The 21,217-nt window shown below is 42.3% G+C and overlaps 2 long non-coding RNA genes across 6 annotated transcripts in view; both read right to left on the bottom strand.

Annotated features, from left to right (window-relative positions):
* Nucleotides 1–21,217, bottom strand: part of LOC134298377 (uncharacterized) — a 165,673-nt gene that overhangs the window by 35,696 nt on the left and 108,760 nt on the right. The window lies entirely within an intron of this gene.
* Nucleotides 7,557–18,384, bottom strand: LOC107983218 (uncharacterized). The gene is made up of 2 exons (XR_010005421.1): nt 18,022–18,384; nt 7,557–8,080 (listed from the first exon to the last, which is right to left on the bottom strand). It is a non-coding gene; the product is annotated as an uncharacterized LOC107983218 (long non-coding RNA).

The raw sequence follows: 21,217 nt of genomic DNA, 5'->3' as shown, positions 1-21,217 counted from the left end.
GATGTGGAAAAATATGTCAACACCTGCCCAGTATGCCAGCGCTCCAAGATAAGAAGGGAGAAGCCCTCAGGGCTTCTGCATCCCCTTCCTACCCCATCTCGGCCATGGGAAATAATTTCTGCGGATTTCATCACTGACCTACCACCTTCCTGTGGATTCACCACGATCCTAGTGGTGGTGGACCTTTTCACCAAGTTAGCCCATTTCATTCCCTGTGAAGGTCTTCCCACGGCCAAAGAGACTGCAGATCTATTCCTTCAACATGTTTTCAGACTACATGGATTGCCCAAGAGTTTAGTCACAGACCGTGGATCTCAATTCACCTCTCGTTTTTGGAAGGCACTACAAAAACTATTGGGCATAGACTCTCGCTTATCTTCAGCTCATCATCCCCAAACAGATGGGCAAACGGAGCGCACCAATGCCACTTTGGAGCAGTATCTTCGCTGTTATGTAAACTATCAACAGGACAATTGGGCTTCTCTGTTACCACTGTCTGAGTTTGCCTACAACAATGGAGTTCAAGCTTCTACAAAAGAAACGCCGTTCTTTGCAAACTACGGCTTCCATCCACGTTTCTTCCCCCCTGTCATTGAAACTTCAGAAGTTCCCGCAGCAGAGGATTGGCTGCAGGAACTCACAGCGGTGCAACAACTTTTGCTCCAGCAACTGGACCAAGCCAAGGAGGACTATAAACGCCACGCTGACAAACATCGCCAGCCGGGCCCCGAAATCAAGGTAGGAGATCGGGTTTTCCTGTCCACTCGTTTTCTGCCCTCCCACCGCCCTTGCCGGAAGTTAGATGCCCGGTTCATTGGTCCCTATCCAGTGGTGGCGCAATTAAACCCCGTGACTTTCAAACTCCAACTTCCGCGTTCAATGCGCATTCACCCAGTGTTTCACCGTTCCCTGCTCCTTCCGGCGGATGGTGTGCGTCCTGATTCAGACCAACCGGCCCCCCCTCCTGTTTTGATGAATGGGGAGGAGGAGTTCGAGGTTGAGGACATTTTGGATTCTCGCTTTCATCGCCGCCGCCTACAATATCTCATTGACTGGGTGGGTTTTGGCCCTGAGGAACGCTCTTGGGAAGACGCCTCCACAGTCCATGCTCCTGATCTAACCCGCCGCTTTCATCAGACCTATCCCGCCAAGCCGCGACCTCGCGCCTCGGGGAGAGGGCCCCAGGTTGGGAGGGGCCTTGAGGAGGGGGATAGTGTGATGACCCATGGGCCTTGTAGTCCTGCTCAGGACATTGTAATCCCTGATGAAGATGAAAACTTGGGTTTTTTACCTTCCCAGTCTGAACTGGATTCCTCTCAGCCAGATCTTTCCCAGGCCGATCTGGGAACCTTGCACCTGCAAGAAAGTGGTCTCCCAGAAGTATGTCAAACAACCCCAGAGCCTACTTCTCCCGTGTTCTTGCGCCGGGAGTTTTGTAAACAACAGAGAAGTTTGGAATCAGCTTCGCGCAGGAGTGCGAGGATAGCAGCTAAGAATGTTGCCAATTAAGACTGTTTCTCGTGAGAATCTTTAAGGAGTTTAACATCTGGTCACAGAGTTTAGCTTTCGTTTCTGTTTCCCAGAGAACTGCTTCGGTGAGAAAGTTAGACTCTATATAGGTGTTTTGCCCGCGTAGTAACTTCGCGGAGTCAATTCGTCAGCCTACGGAGCGAGTTGTGTTGGACAGCGCGCTCCGATTCAAGCCTCGCTCCTGCCCAAGCCTTGCCTTGTTATCCAGCCTTCGCCTTGCTTCCCAGCCTTTGTTTATCTGCGGACCTTGCCTTGTTTCCCAGGATCAATCCTTGCCTTGTTTCACGGATTTTACCAAGTTATTCCACGGACCTTGTTCTTGTTCTTAGTTACCTTGTTCCACGTTCAAGCCTTGTTTCAAGTATCAAGTTATTTCCTAGCCACGCTCAAGTTTTATGGACTAAAGGACCTTGTCATCTCCCCTCACTTTGCTTGGCACAGTGAGTGTTTCGGTTATTGGATTACAACTTTGGACCTTAATATTTCTTATTTGACATTGCTTTTTTGGACTAATTCTGACCTTTCCTGAAAGGTCTAATTCTGGACTATTTTCTACACTTGTTTTTATTAACTTTATATATTCCTTCAATAAAGATATTAGATAGATTCTGGCCTCGGTGTATGGTTATTGGTGCTCTGCAGCCTGGGTCGTGACATCTATCAGGATTCCATCCCCCTGACCAGGTGCCCCATCCCACAGTCAACCAGGTTTGAATGTGTCCACCTGAGGCTAGGAGACCGGGACAGATTAGGGATTCTGTTAGTGTACTGACCACCCTGCTGCACTACAGTCTCCCTGCCTGAGCTAGCTGAGGTGGTCTCGGGCCTGGCGTTGGAGTCCCAGCGGCTCATAGTGCTGGGGGACTTCAATGTCCATGCCAAGACTAACCTTTCATGTGTGGCTCAGGACTTCATGGCCACCATGGCAACCATGGGGCTGTCCCAACTGGTATCTGGTCCCACCCACAGTGCGGGGCACACACTAGACCTGGTCTTCTGTCAGGGATGGGAGGAAGGTGGCGTGTGGAGGAGCTCACCATCACTCCTTTGCCATGGACCGATCATCACCTGATCAGGTTTAGACTTACTGCGCCCCCCAACCTCTGCAGGGTGGTGGACCTATTAAAATGGTCCACCCCAGGAGACTTATGGATCCAGAAGGATTCCTGACGGCTCTTGGAGAATTTCCCGCCTCCTTGGCAGGTGATCCTGTTGATGCTCTGGTCTCTCTCTGGAATGGAGAGATGACTAGGGCAATAGATACGATTGCTCCGGAGTGTCCCCACTCGAGTAACCGAGCTAAACCAGCTCTTTGGTTTACTGAGGAGCTGGCAGTGATGAAGCAAAAGAAGAGGGAACTAGAGTGCGTGTGGCGATCAGAATATAACAAATCAGACCGAACACAGCTAGGCTCCTATCTTAGGGCATATGCCGCGGCAATCAAAGCCGCAAGGAGAGTCCACCTTGTGGCCAACACTGCGCCCGCATAGAACTGTCCGGCAGCACTGTTCCGTGTCATCAGAGGGTTGTTCGGTTCTTTGCTCGGTTCTTTGCGGACAAAGTCTCTCTGATCCGTTCCGACTTTGACACCATGTTAATGACAGTCTCTGAGGATGTATCGAGCGCATCTGCTTGTCCAGTTTTAATGGATTCATTTCAATTGGTTGAGCTCGAGGATGTGGACAAGATCCTTGGAGAGGCGAGACCAACTACATGCATCCTGGACCCCTGCCCATCCTGGCTGGTGAGAGAAGCCAGAGGGGGATTGGCTAAGTGGGTGAAGGTGGTGGTGAATGCCTCCCTCCGGGAGGGTAAGTTTCCAGCGAGCCTAAAAATGGCTGTGATCAAGCCGCTGTTGAAAAAGCCATCACTGGATCCCACTCAATTTGGGAACTTTCGGCCTATCTCAAATCTCCCCTATTTGGGCAAGGTCCTAGAACATGTGATTGCCTCGCAGCTCCAGGGATTCTTGGTTGACACTGATTTTCTGGATCTGGCACAGTCTGGTTTCAGGCCGGGGCATGGCACCAAGACAGCCTTGGTCACCTTAGTCGATGATCTTCGCCGGGAACTGGACAGGGGGAGTGTGTCCCTGCTGGTTCTGCTGGACCTCTCAGTGGCCTTCGATACCGTTGATCACGGTATCCTTCTGGGACACCTCGCAGGAATGGGACTTGGAGGTACTGTTCATTCCAGAGATCTTTGAATGAGACCAAAAATAGAAACTGCTTTCCTCAAATCTGAAACTATCTGTTTGTATTACAGAATATGGTTTATCTCCATAGCACAATTCTTGTAATTATTTTCATGGCAATAATTTAGAATTATTTAATTCCAAACAGACTGATCAATTTCAATGGCCTTGTTTGGAATTTTGCAATCCCAAGGCAATGCAAAGCAAGACATGGCTTGTTGAGTGTGGGAATAGTATAGCCAGGTCATGTTTTCTTTTGGCACCCATCTCCCATGAGTTGTTTAAATTAATTATCCTAAATTGATATCATGTCACTGAAATATGGAGGGAAATAGCCGACCATTTATTAAAATCTCCCAAACGTGAGGATGTTAAGAGCCATAATTAATTTCAGTTTCACATCTCTGCCCTCAGCATTGCAGCCTTATGTTTTCCTTAAATCTTGAGTTTGACATTTTCAGTCAGCACGTTATTATCTAGGTGGAGGAGAGGGTGAAAACTGCACTGGTTCATTTAAACACACAGAGGGCCCTGGAATGCATTTTGTCTGCCTCAGCCTCGTGTTCCATTTGTTGCATATATAAGTACATGAAATGTTAATTGCACTCTCAGCTGATATTTCTGTATGAGAAGTAATGCAAAGGCAAAGAAATAAATATAGAAAATCATGACAAGCCAAATCATCCATCTGCACAGATAAAATATTACTCAGGCACAAAGAGTTTAAATCAAACAGAGAAATTAAACACAATAAATAATTTCAATTCTGTAATGTCTAGAATTGTTTTGGTGAATCACAACTTGTAACACATTGTTTTGGCCATTGTGAGGGTTAATATTCTTTATTGACCTACAATTAACCAAATCCCCTCTAAATCCCACTAGTGATGGCAATCTGCCACATGGTCTTTTTTGTGTCACTGGAGAAGAGGTGTATCAGTGGAGACACAGTCAACTATTTTCCCATTGTGTTCTAATGGTGGGAGAAGCAGCTATGGAGACAAAACTATGTGCCACACATATGTGCCCTAACATAAACTTCCTGCTACAATTCTACTGAATCTTCGGCAAATTGCTCTTAGTCCATATACTTGAAACTCCTTCACTACAGCTATAGAATTCTGTGTAAACCCAGCTATCTGGGAGATATGGTAATCCTATGCATGAGTGAGCATTTGCCTGGCCAAGGGTTATTATTCTGTGATCCCATCTAGAGTCCTACATTATCTGGAAATTTTTATTGGCTTATTTTATTGATTTTTTTCACAATCAACTAAGGACCTTATCACACAGTAAAAATGCCCCTCCTCTGACACTTTTGCATACTGGTTCCTACAGGTGGCATCATATGAGACACGATTCATTTAATAGGTAATCCATAGGCAGAGGATCTGCAGACAGTTCTGTTTGTAAGATTGGTGGGAACCGACTCCACTCACCTTTAATTTCTCCATGCATGTCAGAGGTGTAGTATTTGATGTGTGATGGTTCACCCATCTGTACGTTATTGAAAGCTTAGCCCTAGATTAATAGAATAATAGAGTTGGAAGACACCATAAAGGCCATATATTCCAACCTTCTGCCATGCACGAAAAGCACAATTAAAGTATCCCTGGCAGATATCCATCCAGCCTCTGTTTAAAAGCCTCCAAGCAAAGAGCTTTCATCATACCCAGAGGCAGAGATCCACTGCTCAGTGGCTATTACAGTCAGGACATTCTTCCTAATATTCAGGTGGAATCTGTTGTCAAGCCAGACGTCACCTATTCTGCATCTTTGCATTTTATTTTTTCTGCCTAAGTGTAGTATCTTATATTTGTCTTTGTTGAAATTCATTTTGTGAGTTTTAGCTCAGCAATCAAATCTGTTAAGGACATCCTGAATTCTGATTCTGTCTTCTTTTGGGAGTAGACTGAGGCAAAGAAGGTGTTGAGCAGCTCTGCCTTTTCCCTTTCCCCTGTTAGGATTTCACCACCTTCTCCATGCAGAGGCCCTACTATTTCCATTTTCTTCCTTTTTCAACTGATATAACAAAAGAACTTCTTTTTATTGTTTTTAATCTCTCTGGCAGGGTTAAGCTCATTTTCCGCCTTAACCTTATGAATCTTTCCCGTATATATATTATTTGTTTGAATTCCTTTTTGGTGATTTCCTCCCTTTTCCATTTCTTGTGCATGTCTCTTTTACATCTTAGCTCAGTTAAAAGTTCTTTGGATATCAATTGTGGTTGCTTTACACTTCTCTTATTTTTTCTCCTTGCTCGCACTGCTTGCAATTGTGCTTTGTTAACAGATCATGGGTTTCCTCTTGAAAGAAGTGGATTAACAGACTGTGGTGTTTGCATGGCCTAAATGGTTTATCAAATTGTGGGTTTCTCATTGAAAGAGGTGGTTTAACTTATTGTAGGTTTCCCATTGAAAGAAGTGGATTAACAGATTGTGGTATTTGCATGACCTGAAGTGGATTAACAGATCATGGGTTTTTCATTGAAAGAAGTGGGTTAAAGACACACATGTTCCTTTTCTCTACATTTATTGTGTTTTCCTTTTGTTGTTGTTACTATTTTGACATTTTAAATATTGTAATACCAGACTATTTTTTATTAACCACTTTCTCATTTTTTTCATTTAAAAATTGAACTAGTCCATTTTGACTAGAATTTTAATTCCTATTAATTTTAATACATTCATCTTTAGATTATTACCATTCCAAATTGTGTTCCCTTTTAATTTAAATTAAGCATTTCTATCTTATATTATCCCTCATTTTTCTTTTTAATTTGATCTTATTGTCTTCCAACATTTTCAGTATACTTTGTTTATTTCGCCATCATTTAAGTGTCCCATCCGCTCATAAATAATATTAGTACAATCAATTTAAACATTTTGTCTAGAGTTTAGTTCATGTAATTTCGGTTTTATATTTCATTTTCCTTTTACTTATTTTATCAATCTACCCTTATTCATAAAATAGTAGTTAATTTATTTTAATCTTTCCAGAGTTCTCCATTCATTTATACCAGCCAATCTTAGTGTTTTTCTTGTAAGCCATCCTTAAAGTAGCAATATGTCAATTTAATTTTACCCTGTTATTTCCACAGAAATGGACTCAGATTTCCTCTGTGTAAATTTTCTTTCTTGTACAGTTTTTTCTGTTTATTTTGGTAAAACTTGAAAACCTGGACATTTTCCTCCCTGTTGTATTGTATAAGATTCTTTGTTTTCCCTCATTCTAAAGGTGAATTTGTGTTCACCTGTCTGTGTACACAACCTGTTTATTGAAGTTTGATAGTCAAATGCTGTTCAGCGTTATGAGCTATTAATTCATCTGGCAAACCTTAGTTAATCTGGCAAGTTAAATGATGTTCTTGTTGATTTTCTGTAGTTTGTTTTGTGGCTGTTAAAATTTGTTTAGATGCAGATATTATGTCTTTTGGGTTTTTTTCTGTGTGAAAAAAAATGTTTTTAAAATTCCAGCAGCATTTCCAAGATCTTTAGCTATGACATTTTGGGACAGCAGGATCAAATACTAGAAATAGTTAATTACAGCCATTATAACAAACAGCAAACATACATTAGTTGCTGTTGAAATAGCTTGGTCTGGTGCAGATAGCAAAATTTTACTTTCTAGCAGCAGGTGTCATATTATTACTGTGTTCACATATTGCAACTAGTTTATCTTCTCTTGAAATGCCAGCTAGTAATTACAATCTTTTATATTTTGGAGCTTCTTAGCTTTAGGGTTTGTCCAAAAGTGTAGTCCAATCTTCTATATATATAAAAGAGTGATAAAATCATGGCACCGGACAAAACAACAAAACTAAATACCCCACAACCTTGAAAAATAATTTTTATTCAAATTTTAAGTGCTTGCATAAAAGAAAAAACAAAAGAAACATGGGTGGGTAAAAGTGGGGAATGGAGAAAAGAGAAGTGAGGGGGGACAAGGATGTGTCGTGACGAAGGGGGGGAAAAGAAAAAAAAAGAAAAAGGAAGAAAAAAGAGGTTTAGAAGGAAAATTGGTTAGGGAAGGGTAATGAGGGTAGTGTTTGTTTTGGTCTTCCGTTTTCTACTTTTCCTGGTTATATTTGAATATTTATTTGTCTTTTCTTGTTTGTTGGTCACCATCATATTTTAAGTTTGCCGGTTTCCCCTTTTTGTTTCTTTCAGTCCATTGCTAATTTTCTATATTCTTCATATTTTTTCCAATCGGTCATCTTTATTGGTTTGCCTCTGCTCTCTTTCATTAAATATGTAAGTCTGTCCATGTCATAGATTTTGTCTAGCTTTTCTAGCCAGAGGCCTTTTATTGGTATTTTATCCAATTTCCAATGTCGAGCAAAGGTTATCCTTGCGGCTGTTGATATAAAGGTAAAAATAATATCATCGTTCTCAGTAAAGGTTGTTAAGCTTTCTGTTAGGCCTAGAAGATAAAATTTTGGCTTCATCTGAAAAAAAATTTCCAATATTTTTTGTGACTCTTCATGCACTTCTTTCCAAAATTTAGTTGTTTCTGAGCATGTCCACCAGGAATGGAAATATGTTCCCTCCTGTAAGTTACATTTCCAACATTTGTTTTTAACATTTTTGTACATAATTCCTAATTTTTTTGTTGTGATGTACCACTGGTGGAACATCTTGATCCAATTTTCCTGAAGATCTAGGGCATACGTATATTTTAACTTTCTTTTCCAAATCTTTTCCCATTCTTCAAATTTGATTGGGTGTCCAATATTCTTGGCCCATTTTATCGCACAATTCTTAACGGTTTCCAGCTCTGTGGACCACTCCAGCAGTATTTTGTAGATCTTAGTAATTTCTTTTCTATCATTTTGCATTAACTTATCCCAAAAATTTTCTTTCTCATTAAAACCCACTATTTTATCTTTAGCAAATTGTTCTTTTATTTGGGCATACTGGAACCATGATATTTTATCATACTTTTGTTTTATCTCTTCTTGGTATTTGAGTTGGTATTTTCCATTCTTTTTTATCAAAATTTATCTATATATAGGCCATTTATTTATTTATTTATTTATTTACAGTATTTATATTCAGCCCTTCTCACCCCAAGGGGACTCGGGGCAGATCACATTACACATATAAGGCAAACATTCAATGCCTTAACATAGAACAGAGACAAACACAGGCTCCGAGCTGGCCTCGAACTCATGACCTCTTTGTCAGAGTGATTTGTTGCAGCTGGCAGCTGGCTGCTCACCAGCCTGCGGCACAGCCCGGCCCCACTTAGTCCATCCTAAATGTTTTTTTTTCTGATTGGTCTCTAATGGTGATACCCATAAAGATGTTTTTGTATATATCCTTTCTTTATATGTTTCCCAAGTCCTGATTAATGATGATCTGATAAAATGGTTTCCGAATTTTTTTTCGATCTTTCTTTTCCCATGCCAGAGGTATCCATGCCAGCCACGTCTTAAGTCGAAACTTTCCAATGCCAAAATATTATCTTTCTTTAGTGTTGCCCAATCTTAGATCCATGTTAAAACACATGCCTCATAATATAGTTTTAAATTTGGGAGGCCAAGGACCCCTCTATTTTTTTCATCCATCATGATTGTATAGTTAATTCTTGCTCATTTCCTTTTCCAAATGAACTTAGTTATTTCTTTTTCCATGCCGTGAAAGTTTTTTTATTCCGAATAATTGGTAAGCTTTGGAATAAATGCAACAGTTTTGGCAGTATGTTCATCTTGATCAGTGATATGCGTCCGAATAAGGATATTTTCAAATGTTTCCACTTTTGAAGGTCTTTACAATTTTCTTTCCATTTCAAGTGGTGGTTATTTTTTTGGTAATGATTACCAAAATCATCATCATCATCATCATCATCATCATCATCATCATCATCATCATTATTATTATTATTACTATGTTGCTGTGAACCGTGAAAATGAATACAATCTGGCTCCAAGTATTCAAAAACACTGAAATCAGAATACAGTAGAGTCTCACTTATCCAACACTCGCTTATCCAACGTTCTGGATTATCCAATGCATTTTTGGAGTCAATGTTTTCATAATATCGTGATATTTTGGTGCTAAATTCATAAATACAGTAATTACTACATAGCATTCCTGCGTATTGAACTACTTTTTCTGCCAAATTTGTTGTCTAACATGATGTTTTGGTGCTTCATTTGTAAAATCATAACCTAGTTTGATGTTTAATAGGCTTTTCCTTAATGCCTCCTTATTATCCAACATATTAGCTTATCCACCATTCTGCCGGCCCGTTTATGTTGGATAAGTGAGACTCTACTGTATATAAAAAGGGGAATTCCACACAGGAAACAATCAGGGCCAGTTAACACCTCCCAACAAAGTATTCCCATCACCAAAGGCTAGCAAATCTTCTTTTTTTTTTGAGGGCCACAGACAGTAGAAGTACATAAAATATCGCAAAGAACACCACTCTGAAAACAAGGGAATTCCAGACAGGAAACAATCAGGGCCAGCTAACACCTCCCAACAAAAAATTCACTCAGGGAGGAAGCAGCCAGGCTTTAAAGCTGCAAGGCCATTACATACTAATAATTTTGCCTAATTCCAGCATTCATACTTGCCTCCAACAGAAAACCAAAATAATCAGAAATATTGTATATTCACAAGCTTTAGGAAATAATATCCCCTGATGGCGCAGCGTGTTAAAGCGCTGAGCTGCTGAACTTCTGGACCGAAATGGGGGGAGCGGAGAGAGCCCCCACTGTTAGCCCCAGCTTCTACCAACCCTGAAGTTCAAAAACATGCAAATGAGAGTAGATGAATAGCTACTGCTCTGGCGGGAAGGTAATGGCGCTCCATGCAGTCATGCCACATAACCTTGGAGGAGTCTATGGACAACTCCAGCTCTTCGGCTTAGAAATGGAGATGAGCACCAACCCCCAGAGTCAGACACAACTGGACTTAATGTCAGGGGAAAACCTTTACCCTTTACCTCAACTACCACCAATTCCTCAATACTTTATTTCCCATACCACCATACTTCGCCACAGCAACGCATGGCCGGGCACAGCTAGTTAGTAATAAATTGTTTTCAATTTCATGGTAGCCATGTTTTGCCATCCTTCAACAACCTGAACTATAAAAGTTTGAATATTAAAGGGGAAGGAGGGGAAGTGAAATTTTCTCTAGCTAATCACCTGGTTTTTAAATTTTCCAATCAAATTTAAACAGATATGGTTGAGAAGTACAAAACTTGCTTTAATTTAAGGAGATTTCAAATATTCACTCTTCATTAAAATGTATTTATAATGTCCTTGGAGGGGTTTTATCTTTAGTGTTTATCTGCAGTGTATAGCTGAAGTTTTTCAGTGTATCTGGAGTTTTTCAGCATATAGCTGAGGCAATCTTCTCAAAGAGGCTAAGATGACCACAGCCTCTGTCTGTGGCTGCTACTCCCACCAGGGCTAGAAGATAAATGGAAATAGATTAATGGACCATGTGGATAATTTTCTGCCAGGTTTGGAGCCCCAAAACCAGCGATTTCTCTGCAAATTGCTTTCCCCCACAATTACAGGTGATAAGGGAGAACTTCTCCCTCCAGGCCACACTCCCAAAGTCCCTCCATGGATTAAATTATTAAATCAGACCCAGGAAAATATTTATAGGAGAATCTACAATGAGTTTCTGAAACAGTGGGGAATGAGTTTGTTTCTATACCTGATTTATTGCACAGTTCCAGGATGAACTGTAGAGAATGAAAGGCACTAATCTCTCCATCAATGGTATTCACTTATGCCCCAACATATGGATGAGGGTTTCCTTTTTGCAAAGAATGAAAACAACATGATGCAGAGAGATGTCTGCATGCACATGCACACATGTGTGTTGTTTGGAAAGCAGTTATACATGGACATTAAAGGTTTACCAAGTCTGACCCAAGCCCTGGTATAACAGGTGCCTACCACATTTGGGTTGTGAAACATCAGGGAGGTGAAATAATCTCCTCCCCAGGTGTTGCTAATGGATTAATTATTCAGTTTTAAAAATGGATCCCCTGAGTTCTGGTTTGAAGAAGTTGCCTGGTTAGTTCAATTTAGTCCTTTAGTCCTGGTATATATGTGTAGAACTTTATCTGTTTTCAGAAGATATTTGGTTACTTCCACTGTCTTTGGACTTGATCATTTGGATACAAACAACTGAGATTACAGCTCTGTTGGATAGGACCTAGCAGATGGAAGGTGTCAAGAGTCAGACGCCAGTTAACAAACAAAACAAAGGGGCAGTCACAACACAAGGTGTTGCTATAAGAAGGTCCTCCATTGTGCATGTGGCAGGGCTCAGACTGCAGATTCAAAAATAATAATTTATTTTTGTTGAAACTTGGCCCCACAAAATGATAAAATAAATCTAGTAGCTAGTAGTTAGTAGTTAGTTGTTAGTAGCTAGAGTATTAATTAAGGGTTAGGGACGCAAATAGGAGGGTGGGAAGGGAGGGCAATGGTTAGAGGCCATTGGGCCAGTGCAATTACCATCCATAGATAACAATATAAACAACACTGCAGCACTGGAGCACTCTTATAGGGTTGGGGTAAAGAAATTAACATCTTAACTCCTACGCTGAGTATACTACTGCTTCCAATCAGAACATCAGTATAACCCTCAAAGGAGGTAGGAGTAGGAAGCAGTGGTAATATGATCCTCACGTGTGAAAGTGAGTCTACAACTATGGTAGACCATGTAGGGAGAGGGTGTGCATTTAGCAGCTGGGGGGGCCCCATCGAAGTTATCCAGGGGAGGGGGAGATATGGGAAAGGGAGGCATAACTTAATTCGGCCTAGGGTGAGAAATAGAGTGCTTGTAGATCTAAAACGGCCTCCTGACATAGTAAAGTTGGGTGCCCAGGTTGGCGGACCCTCCGATCTGAAGGTGGTGCTGCTGAACGCCAGGTCTGTCAACGGTAAAGCTGCAATCATCCAGGACCTCATTCTGGATGAGCAGGCAGACCTGGCGTGCATAACGGAGACCTGGTTGGACGAGGCTGGGGGAGTTAACCTCACCCAGCTTTGTCCACCAGGACAAAGCACCAACCAAGATCTGGAGGGAGGGGAGGAGGGGTTGCAGTGGTCTATAAGGTGTCCATCCCCCTGACCAGGTGCCCCATCCCGCAGTCTACCTTGTTTGAGTGTGCTCATCTGAGGGTAGGGAGCCGGGACAGTTTAGGGATTCTGTTAGTGTACCGACCACCCCGCTGCACTACAGTCTCCCTGCCTGAGCTAGCTGGGGTGGTCTCGGGCCTGGCTTTGGAGTCCCAACGGCTCATTGTGCTGGGGGACTTCAATGTCCATGCCGAGGCCACTCCCTCCGGTGCGGCTCAGAACTTCATGGCCACCATGGCAACCATGGGGCTGTCCCAATTAGTATCTGGCCCTACCCACAGAGCAGGGCACACACTTGACTTGGTTTTCTGCCAGGGATGGGAGGAAGGTGGCGGTGTGGAGGAGCTCACCATCGCTCCTTTGCCATGGACCGACCATCACCTGATCAGGTTTAGAATCACTGCGCCCCCCAACCTCAGCCGGGGTGGAGGACCCAAAATGGTCCGCCCCAGGAGGCTTATGGATCCGGATGGATTCCTGACGGCTCTTGGGGAATTTCCCGCCACCTCGGCTGGTGACCCTGTCGATGCTCTGGTCGCCCTCTGGAACAAGGAGGCGGCTAGGGCAATAGACACGGTCGCTCCGGAACGTCCCCTCTCAAGTACCCGAGCTAAACCATCTCCTTGGTTCACCGAGGAGTTGGCAGCGATGAAGCGAAAGAAGAGGGGACTAGAGGGTGTGTGGCGTTCAGAGCCGAGCGAGCCAAACCGAACACGGCTGTGTTCCTATCTTAGGGCATATGCCGCGGCAATAGATGCTGCAAAGAACATTTTCTTTGCAGCTAATATTGTGTCTGCAAAGAACCGTCCGGCGGAGCTGTTCCGGGTTGTCAGAGATTTGTTATATCCCGTCCCTCAAGACGGGATCCCTGACAACTCGGCAGCCCGCTGTGAAGCATTTGCTCGGTTCTTTGCGGACAAAGTCGCTTTGATCCGTTCTGGCTTTGACACCATATTAACGGCAGTCTCCGAGGATGTAGCAAGAGCACCTGCTTGTCCTATTTTGATGGATTCGTTTCAATTGGTTCAGCCTGAGGACGTGGACAAGGTGCTTGGAGAGGTGAGGGCTACCACATGCATCCTAGACCCCTGCCCATCCTGGCTAGTGAGAGAAGCCAGAGGGGGACTGGCCGAGTGGGTGAAGGTGGTGGTGAATGCCTCCCTTTAGGAAGGCATATTTCCAGCGAGCCTGAAATTGGCTGTGATCAAACCGCTGTTGAAGAAGCCATCACTGGACCCCACTCAATTGGATAGCTATCGGCCTATTTCCAATCTCCCCTTTTTGGGCAAGGTCGTGGAACGTGTGGTGGCCGCACAACTCCAGGCATTCTTGGTAGATACCGATTTTCTGGATCCGGCTCAGTCTGGTTTCAGGCCGGGGCATGGTACCGAGACAGCCTTGGTCGCCTTAGTCGATGATCTAAGCCGGGAACTGGACAGGGGGAGTGTGTCCCTGCTGGTTCTGCTGGACCTCTCAGCGGCCTTCGATACCGTCGATCACGGTATCCTTCTGGGGCGCCTTGCCGGGATGGGGCTCGGAGGTACTGTTTTGCAGTGGCTCCGGTCCTTCCTGGAGGGGCGTTCCCAGATGGTGTCATTGGGGGACGCCTGCTCGGCCCCACAACCATTGACTTGTGGGGTCCCGCAGGGTTCAGTACTGTCCCCCATGTTATTCAACATATACATGAAGCCGCTGGGAGAGATCATCCGGAGTTTTGGGGTTCGGTGTCATCTGTACGCAGATGATGTCCAGCTCTGTCACTCCTTCCCACCTGTCACTAAGGAGGCTGTTCAGGTCCTGAACTGGTGTCTGGCCGCTGTGTCGGACTGGATGAGGGCGAACAAATTGAAACTGAATCCAGACAAGACAGAGGTCCTCCTGGTCAGTCGTAAGGCTGAACAGGGAATAGGGTTACAGCCTGTGTTGGATGGGGTCGCACTCCCCCTGAAGACACAGGTTCGCAGTCTGGGGGTTCTCCTGGACTCATCGCTGAGCCTGGAGCCCCAGGTCTCGGCGGTGGCCAGGGGAGCCTTTGCACAACTAAGACTTGTGCGCCAGCTGCGCCCGTTCCTTGGGAGGTCTGACTTGGCCACGGTGGTCCACGCTCTGGTTACATCCCGTTTGGACTACTGCAACGCTCTCTACGTGGGGTTGCCTTTGAAGACGGCCCGGAAGCTCCAATTAGTACAACGGGCGGCAGCCAGATTAATAACTGGGGCGGCTTATAGGGAGCGTACCACCTCCCTACTTAGCCAGCTCCACTGGCTGCCGATATGCTACCGAGCCCAATTCAAAGTGCTGGTTTTGACCTATAAAGCCCTAAACGGTTCTGGCCCAATCTACTTGTCCGAACGTATCTCCTCCTATGAGCCAGGAAGATCCCTAAGGTCATCTGGAGTGGCCCTGCTCTCGGTCCCGCCTGCCTCACAGGCACGGCTGGTGGGGACGAGGGACAGGGCCTTCTCGGTGGTGGCTCCCCGGCTGTGGAACACCCTCCCCAGAGAAATACGGCAAGCCCCAACCCTTTTGAGTTTTAGAAAAGCCCTGAAAACATGGCTATGTGCCCAGGCTTTTGAAGATTAAATGATAATGACGACCCGGACTGATTTACGGCTACAGCACGAGGATTTTGGAGGAATGGATTTTAATCATATGTTTTTATATTTTTTATATTGTTTTAATTGTTTTATTGGATTTTTATTGCTGTTTTAATTATGTATGGGCATCGAATTGTTGCCAATTTTGTACGCCGCCCTGAGTCCCTTCGGGTGAGAAGGGCGGGATATAAATGTTGGAAATAAATAAATAAATAAATCTGCTCTGAGTGAGGAAAAAATACATAGAAAACATGAAAGGAAACATGTCTGATAAAGATATGAAATGAGCTGAACAAAATATAGCAATTTCACACCATGCTGCTAGTGTGGAAACAACTCATACTGAAATTACTAGACTGGATTGAGTGGTACATCTTTTTGAAAGTCCTCATGCTTATGATTTTAGTAAAGTCTAGGATTGCACGTGAGAGTTTGTCACCTAACAGTTACACTTAAATTTTTACAAAAACAAATCTAAGGTTACATAAAGTTCTGGCATTTTTTGTTTCCTCCCTTTTTTATAGATTCCCAAAAGGCATGTTCCTTCTGCATCCTACTTTCATTCTTTTGACTTCCCTCGGCTGTCTTTCTATTATATGAAAGACATCCCAGTCAGCCGGCATCCCACATTCATGCTTGCATATTGTTAACCTCGTCTGCTTCTCATACCTCTCACATTTGTACATAAGCTTTTCTGCAAGCCTACTTGATGCTCCTTTGAATTTCTTGGCGAGCTATCAAATACTTTCTGTGCTCATACTCCCATTCTTTATTGTACAACATGTTAGTGCACAGTCCCCATGGATTCATTCCTTTGATTTTTTTCTTCATCTATTTTGACTCTTTACTTCTATCCTCCCATGAAAGTGATTCATGTTGAATGCTTCTTCACATATGCAACTGTTATAATTCATGTAGAGAGAGCCTTCACTGGATGCTAGACTTCGGACTGGCTCTAGAGGCAACCAGACACATCCAGTCAAACCTGCTGTGGTACCACATTGGTGTCCACATGGTAAAGTTGTACTAAGATGGCATCAACTTTGTGAGACCATCACCATCTTCAGTATCATCATCAACACAGAGCTTCTGACTGTCATGGGCATCCTGTTCTGACATTAGCAGAGGCATCCATCTGGCCAGCAAGAAGGAGGGAGTCACAAAGGTACTTCTGTTAATGTTCGGACTGGGGACACATGAATTTGTTCATGTTTGTCCCACTACCAAGTTATGATGTCCAAATATTAGATATCACAATGAGCTCATTTTGAAATGAAATAAATTACTCTTTCTATGCAGGGTTCAGAAATTCTGGGGCCTATATTTTTTTCAGTGACAAAATGTTGGACTTTCTGAATTAACAGATTAGATAAAAACATTTCTTATTCAATTGGGTCAATTTTTCTTTTAAAATATGCAATCTTCTTATACTTCATCTACTACTACTACTACTACTATAGGGATGCTTACTTTGCAATAGATTGAAAATGCAACAAGGCTGCTAAATCAGACTTATTTTGTGAAAGGGAATAATGAACCCAACAAGCATAGATTTAAAGGGTTGGGGGAAGTTTTATACTGAAAGGAAAATATCTTTGACAGCAACCAAACCAATGATCTGAGAACACAGACAGATGCCCATTAGGGATTTGACCGAGATCTGGGAGTGTGTTTTGTTTTATTTGTTTTTATTTTATTTTCATGCTTTTACATCTGGCTCTTTTGCCATATTAATGATTTAAGGAATGATTATTGTAAGGTTGAATTTCCTTTTAAAAATGTCAGAGTTCCATCCCAGAATTTGTTCCAGATGCTAGTAACTAACACTGCAGCAATAGGCTTTAGAAAGATAGTCCTTTCTATATTGGGATGACAGCAAAAAAAGGCCTGCTGACCAATGGGTTCCCTCACAGTGTGGTTCTTTATAGGCTATCTGATTCCATTGTAGTTTGTTTAAAATTTTTACCATGCAGATGTTCCTCTGGGTGACCAATTTTTATAGTTTTGAAAAGATTATATCAGTTTTCCATGGTATTGTGTTACTGTATTTCTTGGATTTTTTAAATAGCACTTGAAAGGATAAATTTCTTAATCAGACATTAGTAATGGAATGTAGAAAGAGAGGTTAAAAAGCCAACCTGGCACTGAGAATTAAACACAGGTTCGTAATAATATGAAAAGAAAACAAAACACATCAGCCGAAGGATGTTGTTATTGAATGAAAGTGGCTAGGAACATGCATTTTTTATTATTATCAAAGGTGTTAAAATATATATGTATAGCATATGTTTGGCACAAGCTGATTGTTATAGGATTCTGCACTATTCCAGTTGTCTTGGGTCAAAAAAATATCTAGTACTTTGAAACAGGAAAATTGTTAAGAAAATGTTATTTTTGGGCCTAATAGTAAAAAGCATAGCTGCCGGGCATGCTGACAACGTTTGAATGTAGGGTTTGCACTGTTTCCAAAAAACAATTATTTGCAATTTTTATGTTTCCCCCCAAAATGCTGGCATAGTATAACATCTTTTGTATCTTTTATCTTATGCTAAGAAAAACTGTCAAGGGAACTAAAGACTTACCGTGGCCTGACGCCAAATCCTCATATAGATCTCCAGTACTACTATGTGGGATGTAAAAATTGTGATCTAAAATACAACAGAGCATAAATGACATTTAATGTATTTCTGGATTTGCATTCAGGCTTTAGATCAAGAATATAATTTATTATCTGGATTCTACAGGTTGCAGATGAGATCTTAAGGTAAGCTGGCTTAATTGAACTGGCTTAATTGTTACACCTTCCCCTAATCTATCAGAAATCTAGATGTCTACACTTAAAAGAGTGCAGACATCTAGATGTAGACATCAAATATAATCTAATCCAGGGGTCCCTAAACTAAGGCCCACGGGCCAGATGTGGCCCTCCAAGATCATTTACCTACCCCCATCTTAAACTGTAGAGTGCTTTCAGACATAGTTTAAACCCAACTGCCCCCCCCCCCAACTGGGATTTCCCCATACCATCCTGGTAACTACCAAGATGGCATGGGGCCACCCCCAAACCCCCCCCCCCAAAAAAAAACTGCCCAGAAACTTGTAAAAGCTTACTGGGCCACCATTATGGTGGTCCTGGAGACCTCTTGATGTGTAGAAATGACATGTCAGGAGATGGGGGCAAGGAGTTACTTTCCCTCCCCCCCCCAGTCTCCTTGTGCATCATTTCTACACACCAGGAAGACCCCAAGATTGCCGTAATGGCACCCCAGTAAGTTTGGCTATTTTAGTGGGCTTTGGATGAAGAGGTGGGCACCTGAAGAAGCGAGATGGTTGTGGGTACTACCTGGTAGTTACTTCCCACCAGCCAAATACTTCATTAGACCCGGGCCTTTCAGGAAGACCTGAATCAAATGGGGTATTCTAATTAATTCGGGGCAAAGCATGATTTACCTGCTTTGTCCTGAATTAATTCACTTTTACCTGAGGTGTTGTTTGAATGCTTCAGGTAAAATCCAGGCAGATCCTACATTTTGGGGCCTATCTGGAAGGGCCCTTTGAGTTGCCCTAAGTCTAAAACAACTTGAAGGCACACAACAAGAACAATCCTAATTAATCTGACTATCTCATTAGCCAAAAGCAGGCTCACACTTTCCACTGAAATACTGGCAAGTTTATGTTAGTTAAAATTGTTCATCATTTTAAATATTGTATTGCGCATTCATTGTTGTTTTCATTGTTGTTTTTTCTGCACAACAAATAAGAAATTTTCATTTGTTCACTGGAATTGGTTTTTTGAACTATAGTCTGGACCTCCAACAGTCGGAGGGACATTGAACCCCCTGCTTAAAACATTTGAGGACCCCTGATTTAATCCAATGATGTGCCAATACTCTTCAATTTTTTTAACCAGTTTGGACTCCTAGATGCTATTGACAACTCCCATCACCTTTTATTATTTGCCATGCAGACTGAAGATAATGGGAAATGTAACCCAACAGCACTTGTGGCTCTGGATTTGGGGAAAAGTTAAAGGACATTTTAACATCAGACATGAGATCCAGAAATATTGTATCTAAATTCAAACCTTACTAAACAGAACAAACTGTAGCCTTTCAGATGTTATTGTATCACAACACCCGTCAGCTCTAGTCAGGATGTCTAATAATGATGAATATAGGAATTCTAGTCCAGCATCTGGAGGGTTAACATAAAATGACCAGGAGGAACAGATTTGGCCCATGGGCTTTGAATTTGACACATGTGGTGTAGATGCACCCCTAGATCTTGATTTTGCCATTATTTTCTAAAGATTACCAACCAAAATACAGATATTTCAAAACTGTTCATATTAAACTGTTTGAAATTTTATTGGTTGAAAATCATTTTAGTATAAACATGTTATTATTCCGTTAATATATATTGTTTATTTAAGCAGAAATGTACATATCCTGTGTGTGATTATTGATCCCTTGTATGTGTATCAAAATTCAGCAATGAAGCCTTTTTCCTCAGGATAAAGACAGACTTTTAGCAGGGAGGTCTCTGTTTCAGAAAGGCAACCACTCAGTTCCTAAATTAATCTAAGATATCATGTTTGTTTTAGCCTTGAATCGCTCATCTGATTGAGAAGAAAGAGGGGCTGTTTCTTTTCTAAATCATAGATGAAGAATCCTTCATGTGAGCCCACCCTTGAATCAAGGAGACACAGCAAAACCAATGCCTTACTGGCTAACATGTTGCAGGTGTACACCACATGAGCAGGTGAAAATGCAGCTACGGAGGCGTGATGACAGTTCTCTGCCCGCGGTCTGTTTATGCATCTGTTATACATTTAAAGAGGTTTCTTTTTACTGAGTTATTTTAAAGATATTTAAGGCTTTGCAGTAAAACTTTTTAAGAGAACACATGTTGTAGAGGTACGTTGGTGGGTGGGCAGGAACGTCCCGCTTACCACAGGGGCTAGGGATATATGCCCTCCAGGAGCTCTGCATATTAGGAATTAGATGAACTGGTTCAAAGATTTCTGCTGCTATCAAGATGTTCTCAGGGATGTCAAACAATTCTTTTAAAAAATACAAAACTAGAATGCAAATTCATCAGTTTGTCTGACACAAATGGGTTTCCTTTGGACACACATTTGACCTGATATTATTTGCTCACTTATCTATTACACTTGCACATGAAAGCTTACAAAATTTGCCTTTGTTTTGACTGCAGCACCCTAAGCCCCTTAGCCTGCCTGACCTTGCTAACTGAGGGAAGTTGGGAGTTCTAGTCTCTCCAAAAAACTTTGATACTATCCTTTTTATATAGCAGAAGTAAACAAACCTTAAAATTGTGTGACCTCCCTTGTTTTTCACTGAATTTTTGAGATTTACTAGCTGAAGCCATGTGCAAAACAATACTGGGCCTAGTTGTGGCAAAGTTTCCTCATTTCACTGAAAAACTTCACCGAAAAGTGATGGCGAGGAAGCCATTTTGTTTCAGCAGTAAAAAATATAGCACTGGTGGGATGACAGTGGTTAAACATGGGAAAATCTGAATCATTGCCCATATACATCAAATTACTCAAGAAATCTACCAACAGCTCCATTTCCCTAGAGCAGGTAGTGGATTGGTGAAATGAGTTTTAGTTTTATGAAGCTACTTCAAGTCATGTGGGAGTCCCAGCAGAAATTTGACACTGGCAGAATTGTGTATAACTCAGGAGATTATCATAAACCTGTCATAAATCTGAATGAGACCTTTTCCCCACTGCCCCCTCTTGCCACGTCAATC

The sequence above is a fragment of the Anolis carolinensis genome, chromosome 4 (assembly GCF_035594765.1).
Source record: "Anolis carolinensis isolate JA03-04 chromosome 4, rAnoCar3.1.pri, whole genome shotgun sequence".
Classification (NCBI taxonomy): Eukaryota; Metazoa; Chordata; class Lepidosauria; order Squamata; family Dactyloidae; genus Anolis; species Anolis carolinensis.
This window is presented reverse-complemented; position numbering and strand designations above follow the sequence as displayed.